At 47.7% G+C, this 23275-nt stretch overlaps 2 protein-coding genes across 2 annotated transcripts in view; one reads left to right on the top strand and one right to left on the bottom strand.

Moving 5' to 3' along the window:
- The window catches only part of LOC135896855 (uncharacterized), a 514087-nt gene that overhangs the window by 465417 nt on the left and 25395 nt on the right, over positions 1 to 23275 (bottom strand). Inside the window, exon 2 of the mRNA XM_070538351.1 lies at positions 14501 to 14662. The gene's annotated coding sequence lies outside the window, so the exon portion shown is untranslated. The remainder of the gene's footprint in view (positions 1 to 14500; positions 14663 to 23275) is intronic.
- LOC135896858 (uncharacterized) overlaps positions 6276 to 23275 on the top strand; it is a 38582-nt gene continuing 21582 nt past the window's right edge. Inside the window, exon 1 of the mRNA XM_065425362.2 lies at positions 6276 to 6414. The gene's annotated coding sequence lies outside the window, so the exon portion shown is untranslated. The remainder of the gene's footprint in view (positions 6415 to 23275) is intronic.

Raw genomic sequence — 23275 nt, 5'->3', positions numbered from 1 at the left:
CCCGCACCCCAAACTAAACAGGCCGCAGGCGCTATCGCTACGCTTATTACAGACGGATACCTATCCAAACCCGGCCACCTTACACATAATCTATCCGGACGTCTACCCAGACGATGCGTGCCCCTCGTGCGGGGTCACGGCGACACTCGCACACGTGCTCTGGGAGTGCAGGAACGCTCCGCCCGACTCTACCTCCGACAAGTGGGAGAAGACCCTAACAAGCCCGCTCCTACAAGACCAGCAATGGGCCGTCCAGCAGGCTCGCGCAGCGGCCGCCAGGTATTCCCTGTCGGTCCCTGCGTGGGAGACGCCCACTGCGCGCTGACGTGCGTCCTGCAGGACTTTTATTAAAGTTTTTCCAATCCAACTACTCCCAAATTTAGGCTGCGCCATCCTCAAATTTCAGGTTGGAAACTTTGATAGTTTATTTGGGCCACTCCCAAAGGTCAATTTGGGTGCAGCGCTAGATTTCAAGTCCCCCCCCCCACACACATTTACAATTGGGGCACTTCAAAACTTATATTTGGGCCACGCCCAAAAGTTTTTCCACCCCCAAGTTTTAATTTGACCAACCTTACAAGTTAAGTTGGCGTATCGGAAAATTTAGATTAGCTCACGGCCAAATCTAACTCGGCCCACTGCGAGTTCTCAAGTTCTAGGTTGGCCCACTTCTAATTTTTTAGTTGACCCACCCCCAAATTTGATTTGGCACACCCCTACTACAAGCTTTCCCGTGCGTTTTCTAAGACCTGTGTATCCCTATAAATATTCCCCTAGAGATATTTCCCCTAGGAAATGTCAACAACAGAAAAAACGAGGTACACACAGGGCCAACTCTAAGAACGGCGTCGGCCAGTGGCTTGGGGACACTCTCATGTACTGGATGTGGCGACGACTGTGTGCGCCGATGGTCTAACATAAAGCGGATTTTTTCTGACATTCCTGCAGCAAGTAGGAAACCAAAAGTTAGGCATATTTACGTAACATCAGGATTTTCATTGCATAAATGCACGTTATTGGCGAGAAACAAGTAAGCCTAACTAAGCGCAGCACAATGCAGTGGTCGACCCATTTCATTGCTTCAGCCGATCATGCCTAAAGAGTCTTTACGACCTCTCAATCATATGGAATTTGACGAGGAGCTTCCTACCCCTCTCTTGCGTTGGAGAATCATCCAAACGAAGCATGTAGTATGTCGCAAGGATCAGAATTAAATAAGGAAACGCGGGAGTGGACTAACTTATCTCTTGACAACGAGAAGAACCCCGAGGCAGGTCTCCCTCGTGTGTGCACAGAAAACGACTGGCACACAATGCTTTAAGGCATACTAAAAAACACAAATTAGAAAAGCGTGAAGAAAGACCAGAAGGGAACCAAAAACAAAAATTAAAGATCGCCAGAAAACTCGGTCTTCACCGCAAGAGGGGAACGCCACGCCACGCGTGATTTCGGCCGTAGAATGCGTCGCGGCACACCGCCACTTCGAAAGGAGGATAAAAGATAACTGCGAGACCACACGAGGGTCTCACATTCAATAATCTACTCGGATCAGTGCTCTCTATTCCAGTGAAAGAGGTCTGCGGGAACAAATTTGGAGGGGACAGATTTTTTATTGCAGTTCCACTTCGAATCAAACATCATTGACATCACACGAGCAAGTGACAGGAAGGATGGCAGAGATCAGCCCGAGAAAATCAGGGGACAGATTCACCCCTTTATCACGTACGTGGCAGACCCTAAGAACGTCTTCCGAGGTACCGATCACGGACTGCCACCCGAAACGAGCCAGGCAGAACTGACGCACACCCTATGTATATGTCTAGAAGGGGCAAACACAGAGAGAGCCGGGATGCTGGGCTCTTCGAAGTCAGTAATAATAACCACACAGGCCAGATACTACGTAGGTACCTCTATTTCATGGGTTCAGAGGCAATCTGTTAACCATATAGGCCCATGATACAAATTCGAAAGATCTCTCGGTCAACAGGACATACAAAGCACGTGTGCCTGACCCCAACCGCCAAAGAATGCTCCAAGTGTGGCGATTCTAATCCTAACCAAGGACACCAATGTGTCCCGAGAAGCGGTGAGGAGCACGCTACGGGAGACAAATCGTGTAGAAAAATAACAGAATACCTCGCTCCCCGAATATCGCGAGTGGAGCAGCCCCGAAGATAAACGTAATGGACCAATGTGGAGAGGGAATTTCCACAGCAAGAGCAACACCAGTAAAAACTTCCTCGCAGGTTGAGCTCCGACAGAGAAGGAGCGGCGCAGCAGAGCCGGCAAGGATCGAGAGCCCCGGCAAGGTCGAGATCAAGTTACCCAGTAAGAACCAACTAAATTAAATAAACCCTAGGAGACCTCCGGGAACCTAGCCTGAAGAAAACATCAAGAAGCAGTGGAGAGAAGGGTTCCCCTCAGGCCATGAAAGAGAAGAAAGCGGCAGCCACCACCGACAAAGCAATAAACCAGGTGGGCTGCGTGAGGGCCACGTCGCCCAGTGCTCCAATAATTTATGGCCATCAGTACAAATAAATTATAGAAGAGAACAAAAGTTTAACTCAGGAAATTAAACAGCTTAGCAATCAAATAGCCCCGCAGTACGCAATACGTATGGGCAATCTCATCAATAAAGAAAAAATTCGAAACTGCCAGTGGAACACTTAAAATCAAATTAAAGCTTTCCCTTTAACAGCCCGTAAGGCCTTACAGTACCGTATTGTAAATAAAACCTCGTCGTCGGTGGGGAACCCCAGCCACGGTTTCAAAGAGTTGAGAAAGCGTCTTACATACGAAGAGTAAATAGAAATGAGCGAAGGAATAGTAAAAGAGATTTTAGGTACCAGCTCGCAACGTATCTAACTAGTAAAGGAAGTGCAGACTGAGGTTTAGGAAAACAGGGAGGACGTAGGAAAGTTGTATGAATTTCAGCGAATAAGCTGACGGGAATTAAAGCTTTCATCGGAGAAGAACAGAACTCAGAGGCAGTATGTTAACGAAGCCAAAGGAGGCTTGCAGTGGGCAACAAACAATAGCCCCCTCTCCACTGCGGTTGGTGACAAACCATCAAACGCGGGCCACGATGACGCGGACACGTCAATGTAACATGAACAAATATTAAAAGTGCTGACAAATTAAAGATTTGGGGGCGAAACTATTGCAATTTTCAGAAGCGCCCAGCAGTGCTCCAAAATTAGATAAACTCTGCACTGATTCTGCCAGACGTAATATGCCTGCAAGAAGTTGGCTCGTTAGCAAGAATAGTGCAGGAAACGTAGCGCACAGGGAATGTCTAGAGATAAATAATAAAATAAGTAGCCTCCATTCTATGAAGAGAGGCAAGGGGAGAACTGTGATAGTAAATCTGTACAGTAGTCTTCACGATAAAAAAGAGGACTTTGCCGCACCCCCTACGGATACAGTCAGGTTCCTGGTGTGGGGAGTCTAACGCATCGAGCACCGCTTGCAGTTACCCGAAGTATTCTGCCACTAAATGCGCCTTGAATACGTCATATCGAAACTAGAGTTCAGCCTAATTGCACTACCCACCACACGTACTAGGAGGGGTAGCATGTAAGTACAGACACGTTGACAGACCTCCCCTTCGGACGTAATATTAAGGACACCAACTGCACAAACCTCGAACAGTATATAAGCAGCGATCACCCCTGAATGAGAATTTCTTTCTCGACCACAAAACTATGCATGGTCATTGGAGACGTGGTGTTCACTGACCGGGAAAGGTTCCAAAGATACGATCCCCCACCCGACTCCATACAATAATCGATGGGGAATAGTTCAGAATGAATAAGATCAACACACAAATAACAATATATAAACGCATCGCACGAACAGCAGAGACGCCTGCAGTAGACAGGCACCTGCTCTACCTGCGGAAGAGCTGGCACAGCCTACTGAAGAAGTGGAAAATCCAAAGTAGAATGGGAACCTTCTTCGCAGAATCGCTACTCTTGCGATCGAGGCGAATAATTTGCTATGACAATTGTAAAAGAGTGATGGATCTAGCTCTGAAGCTCGCTGTAGCACGCTCTGAGCACTGCAAGAAAAAGTGCGCAATCCTGGGGGCTGCTCCACCCTATTAAAAAACAAAAGCGCCGACGAGCAGAACATTACAAAACATAATGTCGGAGTTTTTGGGTACAGATGAGGAATTATTACAAGAATTTAAAGACATAGATTGGACCAAACAGCAATACTAGTTCGAGTCAAATGAACTACACATATATAAAAACAAGAATCGACGCCCCATAATCAAGGGAGAGGTGTATGCGGCAGAGAAATACTTCCACTGGTGCAGGTGGAATTACAAACGCAATGATTGGGAACCTCAGTGATGAGATCATAAAGGCAATGGCAAAACCTTTTAAAGAACACTATTTTCTCGAAGGGAAAATCCCCAACGAACGAAAAGAAGCCAAAATTGTACTGATACTGAAAGCCGGGAAGAATCTACGCTACCGGCAATCAAACCCATACATATGACTTCCTCCAAGGTGGTGTGGCTTTTTGAACGGCTTATTCACACGCGGCTTCAAAGTTCGGTAGAGGACAAAGGCTTAGTCTCAGCCGCTATGCTGGGTTTGCGTAGCGGCCTTTACACTCAAGACACTTTACTCCTTTTACATAAGGAAGCTCCATACTCAAAGGAGGAAAACATTTAATACTAATCCTTGATCTAAAAGCAGCCTTCAACAACATCTCGCGTAAGACCAACCTATCAGAAGTAAAGAACATCGGCTGTTTTGAAAACACATTTGATTACATAAAGGCTTTGCTCACAGGGACGAGAAAAGCTAGCGTGGGCACTGGATGCTGTACCGCCGTTTTGATGCGCCCTATATGCGGCTGATAACACTTTAGGGTCAACCCACCGATCCCTGGCTAGCAAGCAGTAGACATTCTAAACGGCTGAAACACCAGTTGAAAATGTGCCAGGACCAGCGGGCTCAGTTCTGCCCCAGATAAATCGAAAATTGTCAGGGTACATGGGCAAGAAAGAAGAAGTCGAGTAGTGTTGACACTTTGACATCGGCTCCTGCTTTCATCAGTGTTCTCGAGTGCTTCACCCTGCGAAACCGGGTGAGTCAAGAGGAATCTACCGATGTCGGATTTTCGTCGCTGGGAGGGCGTTTCGCCATTCTAAGAGGTTTTGAAACACGGCGAAGGTAGACTTAGGCCTACTCCCGCGCATGTGAGACTTTCAATAGAGGATAGACGTTGTGGAAGGAGAAGATATTACTGAAGAAGAGGCATCCCACCCAGAATGGGAGGTAGCGTACGGCCGCAGGCCCGGCAGGCGCAGGGAAGACTATTCTTCGGCTCAAGATGGTGGAAATACAAGTGGAGACGGAGGGAGGGTGACCACACCGCCGCACCACGCGACGCGATACGACGCGTCACCACTGCTTCGAGGCTGCCTTGACTGCCGAGGGACTCTTTTCCCATCATTGTCAGACCACGCGATGGCCTGAATGTAAACAAGGTCAGTAAAATACGCTTTCAGCAAGACATGGCCATGGCGGCATCCTTGGCTCCGGCCACAATCGAAGAGGACACGATGTGTCCCAATGGAGTTCAGAACATTTTGCGGTCTGTACTCCTCATGAGAAAAACGCGGACGCGCACGCCCGAGGGCAGCGAATCAGGCCCGGTGAAGGCACGTTGGGGGTGGCGGCGTACCTGGCCCCACCCGAGAACACGTGTAGAGGTGTCATAAGAGGAGTCGACGTGGAAGTCAGCGAGGCTGAAGTCAGAGCGAGAATTGTTAATCATCGGAATCCGGGCGCATTGTAGGCCAGGCGGATCAAGAACACTACAGTGCTGGCGGTACTTTTCGAGGAAATGAGGGTGCCCAGCTACGTGGCATGCAGCGCGAGTATATTTCGCTGCACGCCCTACCGATGGCACACGAAAGTCTACTACGGTTGCAGAGGACTGGGACCCCGGGCTGACGTGTGTCCCAACCCGGGAAGCAAGTAGTGTCACACCTACGGCAAACGATTGTCTGCGGAATCTCACCAGTGTGATCCTAAATGGACGTTGTGCAGTGGCCCACACCCCACAGCGGCCAAAAAGTGTGCGGAGAAATTTCAAGTTCCATATTTCGTCAGAAGAAGACGGCTGCGGCGGCGTCGACGCACCGAGCAGCTGAACCGGGAAACCGACGTCATCACGGCGGGCGACAGAAGCCGCTCACGTACGCCAGCTGTGCAGGAGCGCAACACCGAAAGGAGCCGCTCTCGCCCGCCAGCTGCGCGGAAGCGCGATGCAATTAGGCAGTGCTCCAGATCAAGTGGTCGCTCGGCTGCCAGCGTCAGGATCCAGGAGAAGCCTACCTGGGGAGATCGTGTCAAAGGGACGACGAAGAAGGAGCTACAGAGACCCACGGAGGTAACGCGGTCGAATTCGCCAGAGCATGGTAGTAGATCGCACGTGGAAGCATTACTAAAGGAAGTGAACGAGCTTAGAGAGGAGTTACGCTGACTCAAATCCGCCAAGGCAAACCCAAAGACCATTGAAATAGATGCGAGCGGCCAGACGCCACCGGTAGTCGAACATATGTAGCACTCACTAAAGCAAAGCGTAAGGCCCCCTTCTTGACGACGAGAGCGTCTCGGAAACGTGTGCGGGAGAGGTACAGCAAAGGAAGATGTTGGAGGAACTACATTGGATAAGCAGAGTAAATCAGGAGAGCGTAAAGCTTTTGGTCTAAAGAGTAACAGTACATAGAAAAAAAGGCGGCAATTACGGCCAAAGCCAAGGTCCGAGCGCAAAGCAAGGTAGTGAATCACTCCGAGGTTGCTCCGGCTGTGCAGCAAGGCATGCTAATGTAGCATCATGGACGGGCGATCACAAAAAGCTGGTAATGTGGCAGTGGAACTGCGCTAGTTTACAAAGGCGCAAGGCTCCGCTACGGCGACTTTTGGCGAATGAGGTGGAAAAGCCACAGATTTTATTATTACAGGAGACACTTTGTGACGACCCCACCCTCTCTGGCTTCAACACTGTGTCAGGCAGAAACGAGGGAGGCTGATGACTAGCTATGATTATAAAAAAAATCTCGCCTTTATTGAACATCCAATACAATCTGGACGGGGTGCGATGGATGCCCTTTTCGTGGAGGTTATAGCACATGGGCGTCTTAAGCGGAGCGTCTTTTGCTTAAAGTCTATAGCTCGTCGTCGGACCAGAGACAGACATCTGACTCCCTGCTTAGGATGGCGACGTCGATAGCCAAGCACTCTCCTCTGATAGTTGCGGGGACTTTAATGGCCCTTATAATGCATTTGGGCTACGTCAGACGGACTGCAAAAGGAGAGAACCTGGCGAGGCTCCTGGATGATCTCGAATTTTCAGTAATCACTGACACAGGGTTCCCCACTAGGCTGGGCACATCAGTTTCCGAGACACAACACCTGAGTTCGCATGTGTAGGAAACGTAGGTAACGTAACGTGGGCCAATGAGCAGGAGAACCTGGGCAGTGACCACTTCATAGTAGTGGTAACTTTATGGGGGGATGCCCGACCGGCCAAGGTATTTCAAGTCACGGGCTGGGAGGAGTTCAGGAAATTTAGGAAGGAGTGAACGAGCATTTTTTCCTCGTTTGGCGAGACCATCAAATCGCTAACGAAGGACGTTGAGAGGGCTACTAAGGTAGTACAAACGGAAGCGGATGTCCCAAGAATGAATCCGCACCTAGGGCACCTGTTGGAGGCTAAATCGTCAATTCTAATGAGGTGGAAAACACAAAGGTTAAATCGCAGGTGGAGAAGAAAGGTTGCGGAGCTCAATAGAGAGATCGAGAGATATTGCGCAGAGCTCAATAGACTACAATGGGAAGAGGTCTACGGGGCAGTAGATGGGTCCATGCGCTCAGGAGGTAAAGTGGAACCTCCTCAAGCACCTCCTAGGTGACGCACAGACAAAGCATAATCAGAGGCAAACAATTAGTAAAGTCATACACCGGCACAAACAGGAGGGAGGTACTGAAGAGTCACTTTTAATGTGATCGCGGATAAGATACCTTCCTATAGGGCCGACGCAGAAAGAGTATTATCCGCAAATATAGTGTGCGACAGTAGAGGAACTGGAGGCGCCCTTCACAGAATCATAGATCAAGGCAGTGCTCTACAATCTAAACAACAGATCGGCTCCGGGTCTGGATAATGTTTCTAACAGGCCATTGCGAAACCTGGACGATAAGGCAGTGGAACTACTAACTAAGGAGGTCAACAGGGTATGGGAGACAGGACAGATGCCTGACGGATGAAGGTTGGCTATAGTGACGCATCGGTAAACCAGAAAAACCTCTTCATTTGGACAACATGAGGCCAATATCCGTAACCTCGGGGATAGGCAAAGTAGCTGAGCACGCGCTCTTGAACAGGGTTTCCGGGTACATAGAGCGCAAAGACATCTTCCCACATGATGTGGTTGCTTTTCGGCGCGGCATATCAACGCAGGAGGTTATGCTAATGCTTAGGAAGCAAATCTTTTATAGCGGCAGCCGGGAGATGAGAGGGATTCTGGCCCTGGATCTCACTAAGGCGTTCGACACAGGGTTACACCGATACAGTCTGCAAACCACGGCCTGGATAGGCCTGGGAGTCAAATTGCAGGCCTTTGTCAGTTCCTTTCTCATGAGTACAACTGCTACTATTCAAGTGGGGAAGTTCGGCTGAGCGTGTACAGATTGGGGGCTCGGGGTACCCTTCCGGGATCAGTCATATCGCCACTGCTCTTCAATATAGTCATGAAGGGTCTATCAGTCAGGCTGGGCGGCCTCCAGGGCATAGGTCACGCACTTTACGCAGGGCGGCCCCCAGGGGGCTCCCTAGCAGAAATAGAGCAAGCTCTACAAGCGGTCTTGGACGAGACGGAGGCTTAACTCGCGGACACGGGTCTCAAGCTATCTACGAGTAAATCGGAGATGTTACTTTACAGACCCGCAAGGTAAGGGGTTAGGGGTGTGACACCCCTCAACCAGCTACCCGTGTTATTATACGCGAATAATGGACAGAAATTCCTAGAGTCAACTCAGTTAAGATCCTTGGCCTGCTCATAGACGCGAGGAGCTGTAATTCCAGAACAATTACTCACGGTACAGCCGAGACGGAGAATATGTTGCGGTTAATTGCCAGGGTTTCCAACCGAAAGAAGGAGGTACGTGAAGACAACTTCCTTCGGATGTACAATGCGTTTCTCATTAGTCATATTAACAATGTCGTGTCAGCTCTAGTATGGACAAAAGCTGAAAAGACCAAATTAAATACCCTCATGAGCAAGAGCATCAAGAAAGTGCTAGGCTTGCCTATTGCCCCGAGCTCCGGCAGGCTAGATCAACTCGGGATGCATAATAGCATATACGAGATCATAGAGGCGCAGGTCACTGCACAGGTGGGTAGGCTATCGTCGAACAAAGCTGGCAGGCGAATTCTCGACGAGGTTGGCATGGCTCGCAGGATAATGGAGGACCGGCTCATAACATGGACACGTGAAATGAGGGCGACCTACCTGATGAGGCCCTTCCCGCGAAAGGTGCATCCACAGCACAACGAGGGCAGACGTAAAGCCCGTGCACGAGCCATCTCGAACAAAGTTAGAGATGTCAGAGACTCTGCGGTCATTGTCGATGCTGCGCACTACGGGAACGGGAGAGTGTTCGCATTGTCGGTTGTAGACCGACTGGAGGTGCTTCGCTCCTCGGCCTCAGTCAGAGCGGCCACCGCGAGCATAGCAGAGCAAACTGCGGTTGTGCTGGCCTTGTGTGACCCAGAGTGTTCCTACATTTACACCGACTCGAGGGACGCAATCAGAGCTTTCGGATCGGGCAACGTCGCACGAGAAGCCGCCTCTATTCAAGAAAAAGGGCTTGCCCCGGTTCTCATTTTATCATGTCGTTCCCGCACACATGGGAACGAACGTTCTCGAGGGCTTCCCAAACCTCAACGGGTTGGCCCAGGACCGTGCGTGAAAACTCACGTGCCGCGGTGGTCTGGAGGCTCCGGAGCGGCAGGAAGGGGCTCCGTAGAACGATACACCCCTCACACTTAATCAAATTACTAAACTTTACCAACTTGGTCGGAGCACTTATTCTCTGCCTCACCCGAAGCTTAGTAGACGTCAGTCAGCTACTCATAGAATGTTGCACATGGGATATTTCCCGTCGCGGGGATTCTTCAGCAGGATGCACTCATATGTGGACGCTAGTTGTCTCGACTGCAGTGAAGCATCTTGTTGTATGGCTCACATGCTCTTGCGATGTCCCGCGCTGCCTAAAGACTTCCTCCTCAGTGAATCCGAATTGGAGGAGGCCATCAGAAGCGCGGTACTCCAAAATCAAACGCAGGCTATCCAGAGGGCCCAGGAAAGGGCGGAGCGTCACGGCGTTCTGTCCTCTACGTATGTGCGACCAGCGGTTACAAAGGCCTCCCGTTAGGAGGTCCAGACAGTAGCTCCTCAGGTTTAAATAAAGTTCGATGCCTGTCTGTCTGTCTGCCAGGGTACGTGAAAAAAGATGCAGAAATAATGGGAAAACATACATACACATTGAAGGAGTCATAATAAATGAGGTAAGCGTCGAAGGAATTGGGGGGGTAAAGGGTTCAGAGTAACGGATGAGCGAACCACACAATAATCACGGTAAAATGTGCTACGAAACAAGTTCGTGTATTGATACAAAGCATGAGAAATCACAAAAAGCTATGAAGGAAGGGCACCTAATCAGATTTGTGGAAGCAATCCTGATGTATAACATAACGTGCAGTCAACCATTCCACAGCCTAAACAAAATTGAAGAAGAAAACATCGAGTCTATAATTAAGTACACCTACAGTGATCCTAGGACTACCGGTAGGCACACCAACCCAAAAGCAATTAGAGCTCGGAATGCATGATACATACTCTGAGCAAAAGACGGCGGTACTGACCACTCAGGGAGGACAGATAAGTCGGGAAAAGATGGCGAGAGAGATAATCGCTACAGGGGGTTCCCACCCGACCTACAAAACCTGTACGAGGTACTGCTGGAATCCCGCATCCCGTCCGATGCAAGGTGTCGGTCGCTCCCCGCTCCCCTGCTCAAGAACACGGACCCAAACAAAAAATGAAGCGGAGAAAGTACAGGCGAAGTTGGCTCCGTGAACAAGTAAAAAACAAAAATGTTTATTATGTGGACGCTTGCAGGTACAACTGGAAACAGTCAGTTCCAACAGTAATCAGTAGCGAGAAGAGAATGGTGAAGAGCGCCTCCCTGTACACGTCCTCGACGCCAAGTTGAAATGCTTTGACCTTGCCCTAGCAATGATTGAGCAATAAGGCAGGGAGTAACCACACATAATTATCACCTTTGGCTCTCAAGATGCTTGCCATTACATTGTCGACCGTGGCGTCCCGATAAAAGTCAAACATTTCCTAGCCGGAAGATTAACGAATGGATACATGTTGATCTCGTGTACGGGACACAAATACCCAGAAATAAACGAGAATGCGGAAGCCCTAGCTCGAAGGTGTTCGAATCAAGCAGAGCCCCGACCGCACTCTATATACCCCCAAGCATTCCAGGAAGAGCCAAGCGATGAGCCCAACGCGAATGGTCCCATGTGAAGTTCTTGCTCGCGGGCGAAAGTCGAGCGTCCTTCATAAATCGTTAGAAAGGGAGGACTCCATATACCTCCGTAGCTTTGAAACAGGTGTTTTTCTAAACTGATAAAGGTTAAGGACAATTCTTCCAGCGCTGTATAGGCACGCCTGTCTGGGGTGTGGCGCACGCCATCACTAAATAAGATATCGTGGGGTTGCCAAAATAGACCAGCAAATTTAAATACTATTTAAAGTAAATCTAAACAAACAAACATTTTGGAGCAATGGGAGGTGCAACTCGCCAGCTCTGACATGGAGGCGAAGCTAGCATTTCTGCGTGACGTCAGACAGGCTTCAGAATCTAGTGAAGCCCTCAACTTGAGGTCCCACGCTCCGAGATTACAACCCTTTATTACAATCCTTTTCAATAAAGTTATTCCTCCTCCTCCACATCCTCCTCCTCTTCAAAATTTATGTAGCTTTTGCCTACATGATCTCTGATAAAGTAGGATTCGCGCTTAGCACGCAGAAACGAAATCGTTTGAATGCGTCAGTATTCTTGGGGCTTTACTTAAAGCCATTTCCGCGGCTTTTATTTGTATATCGCCGGAAGTTCGTAGAAATTTATGTTTATACATTACCAGTTGCCCGCCTGCCTTATTCCCTGGATAGTCAGTTGCCGAATCGTGTAGTGCATACCTATCGGGAATGTTGTGCTGAGGCAATAGAATTTGAAACCAATCATCCCCCCAACATGTGTCACGGAGTATGATGAAATGTGGACATACGTGTCTTTCTTCAATAATCCTATTTTACGCCTACTTGGAGAACTGGCATTGTGCTATTTTGGTCTGTGCTGCCCTCAAATGAGCCTATATGACGCCAATTTACGCCACTGAGAATGTGCCATTAGGTGTCTGCCACTTTTCAATGAACGTATTTGACGCCAACCTAGGAACTATGTACAGGGTCTTCCGTATTTGGCCGGTGGACTTTTCCTGCCCAAACTAGTCCTATTGTCGAGAGCAAACATCGCTCAAAGGTTAGCATATTGCAGTCCGATTTGTTTGATATGTATTTAAACACCGGTACTTGCCTGCGTTGTGTATAAGGAATCAGAAACTGCTTTTTACCAGGAGTACAGATTTTGCAGACTGGAGCCAAGCTACTGATTCGACAGGTAGCGCCAACTGGCAGATAGCGCATCACTACACAGCAACAAAGAACATCAAGGGGAAAGTCAGAGAGGCTGAAATAATGTCATGGGTGGCGGCAAAGGAAAGGAAACCTGTCATAACTAACTACTCAAGAGGAAAAAAACGAAATGAGGCAAGAAACAATTTATGATAACTCAAAACGAAGCCCATTACTTGTCGATGCCAGCTCTGGATGCCTAAAAACACGCACCTACAAATCGAGATATAAGAAGGGCGAAGAAGCATGTGCTTGCTGCGTCAAAGCTAGGGAAACGATGGAGCATGCTTCATTAAAATGCGAAAATATCTGCCCAGCGGTCAATTTTGGCCCCACTGGCCTCCGTGATGCCCTTGGGTTGAGCGAGAGTAGGAGAAAGTAAAGAGGTGATCGGAAGATTGGTGAAAGAAAAGTAGGGAAACGACAAAAAACGCAGACGTACAAAACCAAACTTGACAGTAGGGGATACGAAAATTTGGTTGTAGGATTTCACACTGTTTCTTTTTCTTTTTGAACCTAGGTTGGGCATTAAGCAGTATACTAGCAAGGGCTCGATGGCGCAACCGACCACCTCGTTCCAAAGGGTATTCTCATAACATCCATCCATTCATCGATCAAAAGAAACAACTTCTCGATGTTTTCATCTTCTTCCGATAGACGGCGAAACCTGTCGGATCAGAAGCTTGGCTCCCCTGTGTAAAATTTGTGCTCATAGCCGAAAGCAGTTTCTGGTTCATTCTACAAAATGCAGGCAAGTACCGATGTTTAAATACATCTTAAACAAATTAGACTACAATATACTACTCTGTAAGCGATGTTTGCTCTCGATTATTTGAGTGGTTTCTGGACAGAAAGTGTTAAAAGTCCACCGGCTGAAGACGGAAAACCTCATATGTGGGGGAACTGTGTGTGTGGGAATATGTGGGTATACACTCGACGAATAGGACTACAAAAAGTGCATGAAGTATGGCAAAAATTGTGATCGCAATAATAGGATGGTGGCATTCATTCTAAAATAATGTTGCTGCGGTACTGATTTGAGGAGAGAAGGTATAACTGATACGTACTCTCTGTTTTTTTTTTTTACTTTCTATAGCAAGTCAAACTTTGTGTTTCCCTAGCTTATGAAGTTTGTTGTTTTAAGCCCCAGCCGTGCCAAGTGTAGAGACTAAAATGATTACTTGCCATAAAAAACTATTATTTGTGTTCGCATCTGTTCGCGCAATCTTTTCTGAAGCCTCTTTTGTAGCATATGCCTGAGTGCAGAAAGAGTAAAAAGTACAGAGGACGCCGTATTCCACACTGATATTTCGGTGGCAACAGCGCTCAAAATACCAGTTAACAACAGACACAGGGGTTTCAATAAGATGATATTTAAGCGCAGTGTATCGCTCCACATGTAATCCGTCGTTCGTGGTCTGGCAAGAGAACCAACGAATCACGAATGATAGCGCGAGTGAGTGCAAAGGAGGCTTTTACCTGCTATCGAAAGCTTATGGTGCATTAGTTCTATGTGAATGCTTGGCATCTTTTTTTCTCTTTTTTCTTGTGGACGTTATGTCACTGGCATTCATACTTACCATGTATGTTGTTAGGTATTGCAGTCATACAATCTGTCGATGTAGCTTAACTCCGCGTTTGTATTAATAACCAATAATGTATTGCGTGACGATTCGCAGCAATGAATGCATAGGTACTTACCGGGTAAATAATGTGGTATCCGATACAATCCATGACTTCGAGCTGTTTCTCCTTGACCTCAGGAGGCATCACTTTCAGGAGGCTGAATCGACTCATCGCTGAAAACCGAAGGTGGGCTGCGTATCCCAAGCGAGAAATAAAATTTCTGACGTATTTACCTCCCTGCAGACGTTCAAGATAAGGCGTCACTGCAACACACTCATAAAGAGGTAATATTATTCACAATACAATGCGGGATTTACGAAGTAAAATTTCTTACACTGTATTCACTCTAAAATACCCTTTACTGAACTACTGAGGACAAGTTTCTGCGTCTCTTTATATCCCCCCAATTTTTTTTTTCTTGACGAGCAACATTCTTGTCTTCCCGACTTCGTTCTTGAAAAGGCGAAATCAGTTTCCTGGCTCCCTCATGCAGCTTCAGTTTGTTCATTTTCAGCTACTTCAGTTATTTGTTTGTTCATTGTCCGCACTGATGGCGCGTGCATTCTTTTATCGCCATGCTCAGTTAACGAACGAAGCGGTGGGAAATTTTTAATGCGAACCATTCTTTGTAATGCTCAGCTGTATTGAGCCGCCTTTGTGGCAGGTTTGCCTTGCCCTATATTTATGGATGAGAGTGGCCTTATATACCCATGTTGTAACCTATTGGCTTATCATTCCGCAGGCAGTCGTTGTCGACAGTTCGCTTGAAATATCTACTTGCATTTTTTATACAATTTCTACGCTTGTCACAGGACACGTCTTTCATTTAACGATACGAGTGCTGATGTTTCCGGCAATGCATATTCTCTTGAAATTATCTTTCCTTCTAATTTTGGTGTGGTGCTATAGCTAGTACCTTTCTGTTCCGACTAAGCACATTTTAATGGGTCATGTTCCCAATAAAGGAGAGTGCTTCATTCTTGAGGAAGCCATAATATCGCCACTTTGTGCCGCTACTCTCATCGGCTCAATATACAGCTGTAGTGTTCTTGCTCTGTTTTCACCAGAGAAGCAGCTCTGTCCTTACCGTTCTTCAGAGTTACATGAAACTTCTTCTGTACAGGATGTCGAAGCTAATTTTAGCCAGAGTTTAAAATTATGACGATGCCACATAACTGGACAGAACCAAGGTAATGTTTGCCGTCACTTGTAGATAATCAAATTATCTTTTTTCATGCAGCCTAATTAGATAATTGGTCTTAATAAATATTCAACTGCTCAAATGCTTTAAATAGATGAAAAGTGTCGGTGAAAGATTTTTAGAGAGACATGAAAAACTCCCGATACAGACTGCTATTTCTGAATACGTGCTACATAAAATTGTGTTTCCGAGCGTGAAAGAAGCCCGCACATACACGCCAAATGGCCGCGTGATTGGCTGCTCGATAAATTTCCAGATTTCATGCCTGTGCTAGAGAAGAATAGTTTCTTTTAATGTAGTCTCTGGGCATTTGCTACTAGCTTTAAATCACACGAACGCGTACGTTTAGCATTATACGATCAGCCACGGATCACCGGCGCACGACTTTCTCTGATGTGTAATTAATTACAATAAATTTGCGAAATAACCGAAGAGACCTATACGTTGCGCGATAAGTTTGTAGGCAGCAAGCTGCTACCATGCTGTTCGAACATGAAGTTGTCCTTCGACGAAGTGCATGGCGTGGTGGTAACCGGGCAAAAAGATCGTGATGTTTTCAACCGACAATGAACAGAACCGCGCAGCCAAAAATATCCATGTTCTTGAGCAGTAGTACCACGTGAAAGTAGCGATGGTGCGCGTACGGAAAGTGGAAATGCTTGCTTGCGTGGAGGGCACTTGCGGCAACGCGTTGGGGAAATAGCTGTTTACAAAAGATCTCTTGTGAGAAAGCGTGCAGAAATAATTCCCTCAATGTATGTGAACAAATTTCGTGGCGGCACCAATGGTTAACTCGACGAGTTTTGTGCCAAGACGTTATTGGCTGTGGACCGAATCCAAAAGCAGACATCATGCGCTTAGGGTACCAGGTTGGTACTAGGGGAGATATTGCGGTGCAACCAGGACAAGGTTCGCGACAAGGAAACATGGTGTGTGGTAAATGCATGGATAGCTTCCGACAAAAAATTTTGTACCAGAGTTTCAAGTATGCCCCTTACAATAAAAATACCAGTACGTTTCCAAACGTGCTCTACATTTAGCCAGGATCATCCATACAGGACCTTATCAAATGAGCGGCTGTTCAAAAGTCTTAGAATGTGGCACACAGAAAGAAAGACGCTAAGAACGCTTCTGCCACAAGGATCAAATGTTATTCGTATGGTGGACTTCATGATTAGTAGCTGACCCGATAACCTCCTGTATTATAGTGCATTTGTTCAGTGTTTCAGTGTTCAGTGAATAAGCAACTGCAATGCAGTTGCTTATTCACAATATGGTGAATCTTCTTGGTTGACCGCCGTTCCAATACATTGTGAGTTTCTGCACGCTCCTTCTATGTGTAGTGCTTAATTGTATACTGCTAAGTGAATTGACTCTTGAATAAAAGAAAACACACATAGACAATTGATTATAAACGACATTGCTGCATTACTTGAGCGATGTAAACTTAACTGCGAATATGCTTGGTGGTTCAGCGGAAGTGTTGTAAAGTTCAAGAATGTCTGCCTAAAGAAATTTCAGATGTGTATTCACATGTTTCTCGGACTTCATTTCAGTGTTCGTTGTCACTGTAAGTTGGATCAATGTTAAGTTTTACTCCTGAAGAAAACATTTTTCATTATTACCACTAGGTGATATTAACACGCAGGTTTTCTAGTGCGATGACCAACTGTCATGGGCTAACAAATCTTAAAGGTTATTTCTCAAGACTTGCCTTTCTGTGTCGCAAATTTCTCGAATGTTGTCGATGGTTCTTTCTACTGCCTATGTTCTCGCCAAGACTTGTACAGTCAAATACCGTGCGGTAAGAAAATATTGGTGTTTCACTATAGACAAATGCGCTTTCTAGTGCTACATTATTTTTGTTAGGCACATGTTCCTCCAATCAAGAGCTAATATCGTGACTGAAGTTTTGCCACTATGGTTGGTCACCGCCAATAAAATGCTATATTTAAAACATAAACCGGAATAGAATATCTCTGGCACGTATGTAACCCAAAGGTGACCATGGTCCTATATCACACTATACACACTATTCGGAGGAGTGCTAGCACTCTGTTTTAAGGAGTGCAAGAACTCTGGGAGAGTACGATCATACTGTTCTGAGGAGGAGGAGGAGGAGGAGGAGGAATAGAAACATTTCTTTAAAGAAAGATAAACGACCAGCAGGTGTCTTTCTGCCTGTGCGGGAGGCGCCCTTAGTCCAGGGCTTCTGCGGCTCTTGCTGTCTTCCAGGCCCGCCACACCAGGTGCTGCTGATTACGAGTGTCCGAACTAGTCAGCACGACCTCCCACTGCTCAGGTGTGGGGTGGGGTATTTGGGGAGAGTAAGATCATTGTGTTTAGGAGAATGCGATCATTCTGTTTGCGTGAGCACATGCGCTCTGTTTGTCGGAATGGGAGCACATTGTTTGGCTATGTGAAGGGAAGAAACTTGGTTTCGAGGACTATAAATGATGTGCTTAGAAGAATATAGTGAACATGGGGTGAAGGTAGTACAAACACGCTAGCACTCTTTTAAATCATTACTTGTACTTCTGGGCGAAAGTACTCGCAATCCTGGAAAAGTACTTTAACTCGGTCAATGAAGTTATACTGCTACCTTAAAAAGGGAGTGAACAATGCTGGAAATAGGCGGATAAATATGGAAGGAGCAAATGCTCATTCAACGGCAGTTCCTGTGTTTTGCTTTTAGTGCAGAATTTAATCTTCTTTTTTGCTACATTTCAGCCGTAATGTGCGCTTTACCTATTCTAAACACCTCTCCAGGACATGAAGGAAGACAAGCCTGATAATCTAGCGACGGAGAAGATATCGACACCGACGCTGCACTGATCAAACACTTCTTCCTTTTCTCGTTATTTCGGTGTCACGAGCAGTGCCGCTCGCCGCCCCTTCGGCCTCGTCTTCACTGGTTGTATTATGTGATGTGTGGCGTTTCCCAACGCTAATTTCGCCCGATAGACTCAACGTCCTCCCGGTGCCGCGTTATGGTCGATGATATAGCCGTTTAGTGACTCGCCGGACTTCCTGGCTGCTTGGGAAGGTGATTTAGAAATATCTGTCGGTGCCGTTCCTGCTTGGAAAGGCCTCGACCATTCTGCCGAGTTTCCCCTGCAGCGCCGGCAAGTTGTCGTCCTTGAGAATCACCAAGTCGATGGCGCGCAGTTCGGACGAAGGCGATGGCTTGCAGTTCCCATGATTGGTGCAGAAGCTCGTCTCTCTACTTCAACCGCATTTCCAAATCATGCGCGGTGGAGTAGACGAGCAGCCGCTATTTCTTGCTGGCTGTCCCACTACGCGATTGCAGGTTAAGTATTTAGCACCTCTGCATTCTCGTTGTCCCCGCAGAGCTGCGTTAAAGGGTGGAAGTTGACAATCACTTCGACGTCAGCAGTACTTTGAGGATCTCTTCGTACCTGAGTCTGCTTCGTATAATGAGGCACTTCGTCTCGTTTATACAGCCTCGACCCATCACTGAACCTAAATTACCAGCGAACCTTTCACGAGGTGACGCAGCGCTGCTGTGTCGGCTGTGGTAAGAGTAGCATTCACGAACTCCTACAGCTATCGTATTGGAGTGGCGGACTCACCAATGTGCGCTGAGTGCAAGTGTGAAGAGACCATCAGTCATCTTCTGTGCCACTGTTCTCGCTTCGATAATCAACGTCAGACTCTCCGGTGTGCCTTAAGTAGACTGGATGACAGGTCATTTACGGAAGCGAAGATCTTGGGAGCCTGGCCTCACAGTTCATTAGCCGAGAAAGCAATTCGAGCGTTTTTTTCTCTTCCTGAAGGCAACAGACTTCAGTGCCCGCCTATAGAGATCCTACACCTAAGTTATCTCTCTCTCTTTCACTCCCCTTTACCCTCCATGTGTAGGGTAGCAAACTGGACTCAGGGTGGTTAACCTCATTGCCTTTCCTTCTTCCCTTCTAACCTCTCTCTCTCCCTCAGCGCATCGTAAATTCTCCAGACGACGTGCTCCAAGAAACCACCCCATCAGGGAATTAGTCCTGCGATGAATTTACACCTGATGCGGTGAGCACTTGCGCGGTCGTGGATGGTCTCGCTGAACAGCAATCTATTGCTGTACTTCGAGGTGAAGACCTCGATGATTGGCTGGATGAATACGACCGAGTGAGTTCGGCTAACCGTTAGGACGATGCGTCCAAGCTACATCCCGCCGCTTTTTATCTGACACGAGTAGCGAAGACTTGGTTTTTCAACCATGAGGTTGATTTCACGAAGTGGGGCGCTTTCAAACAGCTCCCAAGCAACAACTCGGGGAATCTTATTCGTCATACATCGAGGATCTGCTTGCTCTTTGTTGACGCGTGAACACGGCCATGGCCGAATTAGACAGGGTTCGCCACATCCTCAAAGGCATCGGAGCTATTGCTTTCAATGCTTTAGTGATGAAGAACCCCGCTAGCATGGCTGATATCGTCGCTACTTGTGAGCACCCTGACGAAGGCGAATCAGTACGGTTGCAGCCAGACACCACTGCAAACACTACCGCCGACGAGCCTACGTTACGAGCAATGATATGCGCAATAATTCGAGAAGAGCCGCAGTATCTTGGCTTAACCGCAGGGCCTATGCCTTTTCATGCCTCGGATACCAATCTGCGAGACGTTATCAAGGAGGAATTGGCGTCCATGGCTGGTGCAGCGTACACGGACCCCCTAACCCCTAGGGCCCCAACAACGTACGCACAAGTAGCCGCAGTTACTCCAGTGATCGTTCCACTGATGCCTCCAAAACCCACACCAGCCCACATAGCTTCCATGACTACCAGCGTACCTTACCAAACCAGCTATCCGCAGTGGCGCCCTCCTCATCCCATCTGTTACTACTGCGGCTAACGTGGCCACATAGCACGTTTTTGCCGCAAGCGCCAGTAAGATGAGCGTCGTTGATATGACGTATACGAACGGGATGGCTTCTGGCGGAGATCTACATTCCAACGTCTAGGGAGCTTCCATTACCAACCCCGTCCGCGTGATACACCATGCGGACGTTCTCCATCGCCTAATGTAGCATCCGAGATGGCTCAGACGTACCGTCCCACGAGACGCCGTTCGCCGTCACCTCTTCGCCGCTCTATGTCCCCACTGAGACCTGCTTCTCAATTCGCCGAGCGTCGTCCGGAAAACTGAATTATACAGCTTACGGAGGAAAAGCTGCATCGAATGACAAGAAAGAAATTTCTCCATCGCGTCCGTGCAATATGATACTGGTTGTAGTACAAGGTGTAGAAGTAGAATCTCTAATAGACACTAATGCTAGTGTTTCAGTTAATCACCGTGAATTCTGTTCGCGACTTCGGATAGTCACGACTCCCTATGATGGACCTATGCTACTCGCTGCTCAAGAGGCCGCCATTCGACCTATCACCATGTGCACTGCTCGTATTTCCATCGATGGACTTCTGCATTACTTACCATTTGCAGTGCTAAGTTCGTGTGCCCAGCAGCTCATATTGGGATCGGATTTTCTTTCTACGGTCTCCACCTCCATCTGCTGTGGGCAACGCGTTCTCCACATGACCGACACGACCTTTTCACTTCATGCAGGTAACGACCCACTTCACTTGCTCACTGCAGAAGATACCGCACTACCTCCACGCCATCAAAGCATTGTTACTATCACGTCTGGTGTCATTGACTGCGGCGACGTGCTCGTATTACCATCTGCGCACTCTCTCGAAAGAGGGATAGCCTTTGCATCAGGGCTGGTTCCGTTTGATCATGGCTCTGCACTCCTCTGCGCTAAAAACCCGACATTCGAAAAGATTCTCATCCCTAAAGGTACTACATTGGCTTCCGCCACTGAATCGGAGTCTATGTCTGCTGCTTCCTTTAAACCAACTTCCTCTGAAGTTCCTTGTACCGGACGGGCCGCATCTCCTTCAGCCCTTGCAGCTACCATCAGTTCCGACCTGATACCTTCGCAGTCACAACAATTGCTTGCTTTGCTCTAAAACATGAATATTTGTTTGACGCGCATTCAGCTTCTTTGGGAAAGACTCCGATAACGACGCATCGGATAGAGACAGATGGTACACCCATCGTGCGCCGTAGACCAAATCGCGAATCGCTAGCCGAGAGGAAAATTATTGACGAGAACGTCACCCACATACTCAAACGAAATATAATATGCCCCTCTGCTAGCGCTTCGTCTTCCCCCGTTGTTTTGGTTCCGAAAAAAGACGCCTCTGTTCGATTTTGTGTCGACTACCGAGCACTTAACAAGATCATACGCAAGGAATTACACCCTATTCCGCGAACAGACGATGCCTTGTATTCCCTGCAGGGTACCGAGTACTTGTTCAGCATCGATCTGCGTTCCGGCTACTGGCAGATACCTATGCATGGGGGTGATAAAGAGAAAACAGCGTTTTCAACAGCAGATGGGCTCTACGAGTTGAATGTCATGCCATTTGGCCTCTGCAATGCGCCCGCAGCGTTCGAACGCATGATTGACAGCGTTCTTCGTGGCCTGAAATGGAGCGCTTGCTTGCGCTATCTCGACGATATTTTTGTTTTCTCGTCAACTTTCTCTCAGCACCTGCAACGTCTGGATGAAGTTATGACGCACCTTGCCAACGCTTGACTTCAGCTAAACACCAAGAAATACCATTCTGCGAGCAAGACGATCAAGGTACTAGGTCTCATTGTGAGCAAAGATGGCATTTATCCTGATCCTGACAAGGTTTCGGCAGTTCGGCACGTCCCTCGTCCCAGACAACCAAACATTTCTGTAGTTTCGTAGTGCCCGCTTCCTATTTTCGCCGATTCATACGAGGCTTCGCCTCAATAGCGTCACATCTGCACAAATTACTGGGTTCTAATGTTCCCTTTGTGTGGTCTCCCGAATGTGAATCTGCGTTCGGCTATCTGAAACGCGCTCTCACATCTGAACCAGTACCATGCCATTTTCATGAAGCTGCTGCTAGCCTCCTGCACACGGATGCTAGTGGTCACGGCATTGGTAGCATTCTCCTACAGTGAGACGACAATTTAGGTGAGAGGGTCATCGCGTACGCAAGTCACGTCCTGAGAAACGCCGAAAAGAATTACACCACAACGGAGCAGGAATGCCTAGCTATCATTCGGTCTGTGCAGAAGTTTCGACCTTATCTTCACGGCCGCCATGTTACGATTGTTACTGACCATCACGCATTATGCTGATTTTCAACGCTGCAGAACTTGTCTGGACGACTTGGTCGGTGGATTTTTCGTCTGCAAGAATACGACTGTACAATTATCTACAAGTGCGGCAAAAAACACCAGGATGCAGACGCGCTTTCTTGCTGTCCGCTTCGTACGACACCACGCAATGGACCTCCAACTACCATCCGTGACAGGCTTTTGCACGATCCCTCTTTGCGTGCTTTCTTGTTGGCCACTGTCGACGAGATGCCTCTACACGACAAAAAAATTTTCCAGTCTCATCAGCTTGCCGAATCTTACTGTCGGCGCATCATAGACTACCTTCAAGAAGCTTCGCGCCCGCCTAACACCCGCCTTCATTGACAGCTGACACAATTGAAGATCGACAACCGCGTCTTGTACCGGCATGTCTATTACCCTGATGGTCAACGCATAAACTAGCATCCGTATGCAGGAGTCTCCTAGCCTCCT

Source organism: Dermacentor albipictus, chromosome 5 (genome assembly GCF_038994185.2).
Source record: "Dermacentor albipictus isolate Rhodes 1998 colony chromosome 5, USDA_Dalb.pri_finalv2, whole genome shotgun sequence".
Taxonomy (NCBI): domain Eukaryota; kingdom Metazoa; phylum Arthropoda; class Arachnida; order Ixodida; family Ixodidae; genus Dermacentor; species Dermacentor albipictus.
The sequence above is the reverse complement of the archived record's forward strand: the minus strand, read 5'-3'. Positions and strand labels throughout refer to the sequence as shown.